General features: G+C 42.6%; 1 non-coding gene across 1 annotated transcript; it reads right to left on the reverse strand.

Annotated features, from left to right (window-relative positions):
* Window positions 1-3,032: 3,032 nt before the first annotated feature.
* Window positions 3,033-3,167, reverse strand: LOC115654110. Its single transcript, XR_004001097.1, has one exon. It is a non-coding gene; the product is annotated as a U4 spliceosomal RNA (small nuclear RNA).
* Between the last annotated feature and the right edge of the window lie 4,637 nt (window positions 3,168-7,804).

Raw genomic sequence — 7,804 nt, forward strand, 5'->3', positions numbered from 1 at the left:
GTTCTGAGAGGTAGCTTTGTAGAGTAATGTTTAGTCGGTTGAGTTTGTCGTTCCTTGTTACATACTTCACAGTCCTCTACTAAAGTCTGAATTCAGATTTGGCCACCATACAGATTGTTTTGCTCATGCCCTGCACTTGTTTATACCTTGGTGTCCTTCATGAACTTTGAAGAGCATCTCTTTCTGAAGTACTAGCTTTTCAGAAGTAGACCATCGACCATGTGAAGGTCATTTGGGGCCTGCCAATATGGTGAAAGGTCTATTGGAAGTTTCTCCTCCAACTCCACTCTCTTTGGCAAAGTTCAGTACATTTCTGACATGTTTCAGCCTTTAGCTGTTTGTTGGCCAAATGCTGGAATTGCTGTCAGGGCAAGGTCAATGTAAACGTTGACATCTTTCTCTAAAGCCTTTTCTTTTTCCCTTATTGGCTGCTTAATAGGAGCTCTAAACAATGTCAGAGGCTGTGAAGGTTTTTCCTGGTATGTGCTCGATGTTGTCTGTACTGCTAGTATATAGGCTACATTCTTGTCACTTAATTTCCTTGCATTCTCACTTTTGCTAGTGTGTGATCTGGGTCGAAGTGCTGCTGTGCTGATAAATTAGTGTCTCTTATGCCATGTTTCTTATTATATGCAGTGTTGTTGTGGCAATGTTGGTCCCATGATATTAAAGAGTCACAGTGGGTGAGGTAATACTTTTGTTATTGGACCAACTTCTGTTGGTGAGAGAGACAAGCTTTTGAGCTTACACAGAGCTCTACTTCAGGTCTGGGAGTTAGTTTCCCAGATATGAAGAAGAGCTCAGTCTGGTTTGAAAGCCACTCCACAATACCAACCTCTCTGTGTAAAGTGTTTTGAAATCTACTGATGCGAACCACTATATAAGAACTTGGCGTACTTATAACAGACAGAGAATCTGAGGCAGAGAGGTTAGTGATTTTCCATAGGTCAGAAACAAGAGTCATGGTCAGAGCTGGGATATGAACTCAAGAAGTCCTTACTATAATGCTGGGGAATAATCAGAACCTTATAACAGCTTCTTTCATCCTGCTTGCTCACCAGTGCTACTCTATTGACATTTAGACACAATGTAGTAAAGAGAAAACAGGGGAGGAGTAATTGCAACTTGGGTGTTTGAGTCACAATACAGTTCACACACCAGCCTTTGCTTGGGCTGTGCCTAAAGGTGGAATCCATCCCATAATAAATTAGTTTATTAAATAAAACAAATAGTATGGATGAGCTATTTCTTGACATAACACAGCTCAATTACAGCACAGCAGATACTGTATGTCATGGCTCAAAACAGCTCATTAATACTCTGTTTTATTTAATACACTAATTAATAGTAAGATATGGAAAGGTGGATAGTGCAGGGTGAGAGATGTTTGCCCCTCACACAGAGTAGATTTTAAAGCTTGAACCTATGATAGTTTTTGTTCCTATTGGCATTTCTGGCAAGGAAAGCATTTTGCACTGCTTGTGTGACCTTTTGAGAGGTTGACATGGTGAGTAGCTAATTGATCTAAAAGCTAGGTTCCTCCCCTTAAAGCAAAAGGCTGAGTGTGTCCTTATCCAAACAGGGCTGCAGGATGGAGTCAGAACAACAATTAAAAAGAAAGTCAAGGCAGGGACTTGAAGGTCAAGACACTTTTCTGTTCAATGTGTGTATTTTCCCAGAGTAGGAACCCTGGTGGAGATCATAGATTTCCTTTAGAGGAAAAGACGTTTTAGAACAGCTGCAGTTAACTAAAATCATGTAAAATCAAGTTCGTATCACGGATGTGTAATATTTGCATTTAAACAGATGTAAAAGCAAAAGAAGGGACCGGAGAAGAAAGAGGACCTGGTAGCAGAAGAAAGATTTATTCAAGGTCCTGATAGAATTTGAGTAAAGAACAGAGAAATAACTGAGGGACTGAGTCTTGCAGAGCAATTTTGGGACAAAAGACTTCAATACATTGGAAAAGTAATTGGACAGATTTTCAAAACAACTCAGCATATTGGATGTTGATTTATTGGAAAAAAATGTATATAGTTTTCAAAATGAGAGCTGCTGGATGCTGAGCGCTTCTGAAAGTGTGGTCCCAGCTGTGGGTGTTTTAAACCCTGAAAATTTGGCCCCAAGTGACTTGCCATGGTTCCCAGGAACTCTGTGGCATATTTAGGAATTGGACCCAGATCTCCTGAGTCTCACTCTAGTGCCTAATCCACAGGCCATTCTTTCATACTACACATCAGTATGTACATTTTGAAATGGCCAGTGTGTTAAATAATCAAATGTACTTCAAGTGGAGATATGATTTGTCCTTTTGCAATAGCCACTTGTCACTGCAACGTTAAATAAGAAACTCAGCATGAACAGAACATAGTGGCTCCAACTCATCCTTGGTGTAATGCCACTGAAGTCATTGGAATCACAGAGAGATGAATTTGGCCAATTGTCATTTAAGGCATAAACAAAATAATTTGATTTTTAAAAAAAGATGTGGCAAAGTACTGACAAGAATATGCAATGATCTTTAAACTACTGCTGTGCAACAGATCGTGGAATATGATATCGTTTTCATTTAAGGAATGTGTTTCTAAGTGGCCACTTAAGAGATTATTTTGCCATGTACGGTTCCCTCCAATTTCAAATGCTTATCTTCCTTCATTTTGTGCTTGTAAAAATAAGTTACATTTTGTCCTCACCTTGGATGTCTGATATTTATGAAACAGGCAGTATATAATAAGGATTTCATTTGCACCTGTAATCGTGATTTGTTGTCATTAATCTTGTTCTGTCAATGTGTGTTTTTAAGCACACTGATCTGAATAAAAGAGAGAGAGGGTGAACTGGGAACACTTAATCAGTAAATGCTATAATTAGTTATACCGTACTATTTATCCTCCTAGTGTAAATACATGTATCAGTTTGGTAGCCAAGATTTCAGTTTTATGTGAGTATTGAGCTTTCCTTAAGGAAAACAGTTTTCCTTTTTTTTTTTTTTTTTTTTGACCCTAGCACTTTCATGTTAAAATGTATCGAATTCTATACATTCTTAGATTTCCACATCCCTTAGAGAGCATTCCCCTGGTGTTATTCCAGCAGGAAAAGTTTTCAACTAGCAATAATCACGCCTTGGATTAACCTCATTGGCTATGATACTGCCACTGCGCAAAGCTACTAAGATTTCTGTTTGCTTGTTTTCTCCCCCTTCTATCAGTATTTACCAAACAGTTGGTTGTCTTTTCTTCTTCTGTAATGTCTTTCTGCCCTGTTATGGATATAATTCTGCAATTCCGATCCACATTGAGGAAGGCCTACTCAGAGAAATACATCCTTGTGGCCAGATTCTTGTGCATGTAAGCGGGGGAATGGTCCCGCTATTGTGGGGAACTTTCCTGGCTTCTGCACTACCCCGGTGAAGTGGGCTAGCGAAAGAATCTGAGTCCTCGCTCCTACTTCCTTTACCCAGAGTTCTCCTTGCCCTTGAGGACTCCCCTTCCACTCTCCTGTCTGGCAGAGTCCTTGTAACCCCAACAAGGCTGGGCCCAGGATTCCTGGGGGGCTCAACCCCCAACCCTGCTGTGGTCACACAGAACAGGGGCTAGGGTGTCCCCACTCTGGAGTACTCTCTTTGCATTGCGCACCTCCCTGACCCACTGATCACATCATAAAATTTAAAGCAAATACAAGTTATTTAATTAACAATTAATTTTTAAAAAGAATAAGGAAAAATGGGAAAGGTTAAAGGAAAACACATCACCCCACTCTGTGGCAGGGACTATCACAAACAGTGTCTCTGGACATCAGGGCACTTCACAGTCTGTTCCTTGTAGGTTCCAGGCTTCCTTCTCAGGCCCTGGCTGTGCTGCAGGGACGCTGAGGGTTAGACACTTGCTCTGGCAGTGGCCACACACTCTCAGGCTCTGGGTGGCAGGACCTTCTCCAAAGTGTCACCCCCGCTCTGTCAGGGTTATGATCCCCCTCCAAGTCTGGCCTGCAGAGCCTCTTGGCTGAGTCGTCTCCCTGTGCTGGGTCCACTGCCCAGGGTCCCCCTCGCTCTCCCGAGCTGCTCACCACACCCAGCTCCGGACTGCTCCAGCCCCAGCTCCAGCTCCACTCTGCCTCAGCACCGCTGCTGCTGCTCTGCCTTTAGCTCCCTGGGCTGCTTCTCTGGCCTTTCTGGCTCCAGTTGCTACAGCTCTGCTCCCAGAGCAGGTCTGCTCTGCAGGCTGCTTCTGTGACTCTCTGTCATCTCTCACCTGCTTCCTGGGCTGCTTGTCTGGCCCCTCTGGCTCTGGTTGCTGCAGCTCTGCTCCCAGGGCAGGTCTGTTCTCTCTGGGCTGTGCTCTGGCTTTTTGGGCTGCAGCTCTGCTCCTAACAGCTTAGCTTGGGCCCCTGCTCTCGCCTTAGCTCAGCCTCACTCTGTCAGACCCAGGCAATTTCAGCTCACCCACCCTGGCCTTCTGTCTCTTTGATTAGCCTGCCCGCCCTGTCAATCAGGCTGACCTGGAGCATTGGCCTCTCGCCATTGTTCCTGGGGACTGTCAGTCTCAGGGTCCTGATTTGCCATCGATCCCTCCCCTTTTAGTGCTGGGAGCTAGCAACCAAAACACCCCACTGAATGTTAGTAAGGGGCTAACAGTCCCCTTACATGTATACTGAAGACCCATGATACTATTCTGATAGTTAAAAGGGGCCTTAATATGGATGTAAAGACTTTACACTGCTCTGTCAGAGTAATGTAAAATTAGAATCTGGCCTACTCTCAGTTCAGACAGTATCTAAGTACCACTCAACATGTGCAGGGATTGCAAAATCTGGCCTTATGTCACTAGATCATTGCCCTTCTTTCTCCCTCTACTCAAAAAAGGGAAGAGATGGGTTTACAAATGGCCAGTCTCTAAAAAGAGGAATTTGGTTTCAAATCTCGGTGCTACCTCCTTGCTTTTCTTCAGAGTCACGTTCACATTATGAAATGTATAGGGCCAGAATCTGATACTCTTATGCATGTTCACTAGCATTTTTTATTCCAAGAGCAGGCCCATTTACATCAATTAGTTAACTCCCAGAATAAAAGTATCAGAATCTAGCCCACAAAAGTTTTGTTCATGACTAGGTTTGTCATTGTCCAGTGCTCAATGATGTTTCTCCTTTAGTCTGACACTATACCATATTATTCTTCTGGAAGCCAGTTCGCTGTTCTTAGTAATGCTGGGCAAAAAAAATTTAGACAAATAGTTTGTTCACCAAAAACTTTAATTGCAGTTGACATGAGACTTGTTCATAAACTTACCAAATAGCTTTGGCCGGGGGGGGGCCTTTTCTGGGATTGATCTCTCTGAATCTCTCCTCTTGAATCTGTTCCCCTTTGTATAAAATATTAGCTGGAATGGTGAGAAAATGGGAATGATTCTATAACCTGGGGGTTAGGGTGCTCACCTTGGAGGAGAGAAACCTGGATTCAGATCCTTGCTCCAGAGTGGTTCTCAGCTATTGGATATAAAGAAGGGTAGGGCACAATCACCACCAATTCCTCTGTGTCCACCCATTTTGTGAACCTAGCTCTTTAAAAATGTCCAGAAACAAACATTTTGGGTCGAAAAATATGTTTAGTACAACCTGAAATGGACTCCTTGATTTGCTGGACTTTTTCAGAACTTTGAAATTTGGTGTGTCACAGGCCCATTTTGTTTCTTTCTTTTGTTTTTCAGAACTGCCAGTGAACCAAAAAATCAGTTATTTGTCCAGCTCTACTTATACATATTGTTTCCATATTTTGTGAAGGCTTGGGGAATGAATTATGGTCCAGATTCTCTGCAGGTGCAAACCAGTGTAGTTACATTGTCTTCAACAGAACTGTGCTAACTTGCACTGACTAGGATTTACAGTTAGGCAAAAAGTAAAATCAAGGGATTCTCTAACATGTGATACTTCATGATATATCTCAGATTTTCTAGTCTCTTTGCTAGCGTTCATGTACTTGCACTAACACTGCCTCAGGTGAGGGCTGCTTCCTCCAGGCTTTGATGAATCATCCCTTCAGAAGGTGCTGTGTGGAGAGGACAGCTGCTCTCTGATCTGCCACTTTAGAACAGTGATATAGAGGCTGCTGAGCAGCAATGAGAATGTAATTTTAAGATTCTGTGCAAACAGCACGGCTGAGTGGTGGAGGAGGCACAAAAGATACAGGAAAAATATGAGTGCTCAGAAAGGAAGGATGAGACTTGCAAAGGGGAGGGAGTGGAAAAGAGAAGACAATTTGGGAGGAGAAAAGAGAACAGAGACAGGCAGCAAGGATGCTGAGGGAATGATTAGGTTGACCATACATCCTGTTTTGGCCAGGACAGTCCCTTTTATAAGCCCTGTCCCAGCTGTCCCCACTTTTTTGGCAGAAGTGGGCATTGTCCTGTTTGCTCTTGCCAGCTTGATCTAGAATTGCTGCTGCATACGCATGTACATTTAGGTGTGTATAAATTAAGGCTTCTGCACTCCGTAGCATACCTAACACAAAACCTCAAAAACAAGGAAATGAGAAATGAAGCCATCTAGCAATATATACACTCCTCTCCATTCAGAGACAGACATGCACACACGTCACCACTAGTACTACCACCATCTGCCATGGAGCAAACATCACGTTCTGACCCTAGTCTTAAGAAAGGGGCCAGATTTCCAGGCTCTCTTCCCCCCTAAAATTTACTCCTCCATCACAATCGGCAGATCAGATCTTCCCCGTAACTATACTTCCTGCACAGTTCTGAACTACAATAAACTGATACATTTTACATATGCCACTGAACAACCATTCAGTTTTAATCGCTAACGGTCTTCAGTAGAGTCATGGCAACAACCTAGAGGTCACAGGTTTTGTGTCCTATTGTAGGTCTTTTCAGCTATCCCGTTCGATTAACTTTTTGTTTCGACACTCCATTGTGCTCTCTCAGTTCCATCTGCAGTTGCTGCTCCGCTTCCTGTTACGGTCAATGAGACTTTCTTCTGTATCTAGTTGAATTGAGTAAATTCCCCAATTCACAAATACGCTTAGTTCATCAAACGTCTCAATCTTATACGCCAAAGAGGTTTTTAAAGCTGTGTTTGGAATATTGTGCGTCTACTTTAAATGATATTTTTATTGAGCTGTTTTCATAGAAGATCTCTTCCAAGCATGAGGTATTGTCCACCTTTTCATTTTAGACCCCTCTCTTCTTCCCCCCACTTAATCTTTGCCACATATATTCACAGTCAGCTACAGTTTTCTTGCTCTTTAAAGAGTGCCTTTTTGGCAGAGACTCAGGGTTTGTCCTCCCTGACCATCACCAACACAGCAATAAAACATTTGAGAGATCAGGTCTGTACTTGGCCCTAATCAGCACAACACTTAGCTAGTTGCTTTACTTTTAGCATGTGATTAACTCCATCCATATTCAGCAAAACACTTACATATGTGTTTAAATAGAAGCATGTGTTTTGCTGAAATGGGCCCTAGTCTTCAAATGGCCCAGAAATAATATAGGAGTCTCAGATTTGTTCCTCCTATACTAGTATTAACTCTTTACCAGGCTTGGAGCTGCACTATTTTCTCATGTGTTGGAAGCAGAGAATCCCCCAAAATGGACAAACTGACTCAGATTTAACTCTGCTCTTCGTTTTTCTGCTACAAGTCCTCTCTGGTAGAATCTTTTCTACTCTATAAGAACATAAGATCTAACGCTCTTCATCAGTCGATTGAGCCATCTACTTCCATGTCCTGTCTCCAGCAATGACCAATAACCAATTCTTCAAAATAAGGGGGGAGCACCTTACTATTTGGGCA

Source organism: Gopherus evgoodei, chromosome 6 (genome assembly GCF_007399415.2).
Source record: "Gopherus evgoodei ecotype Sinaloan lineage chromosome 6, rGopEvg1_v1.p, whole genome shotgun sequence".
NCBI classification, from domain to species: Eukaryota; Metazoa; Chordata; order Testudines; family Testudinidae; genus Gopherus; species Gopherus evgoodei.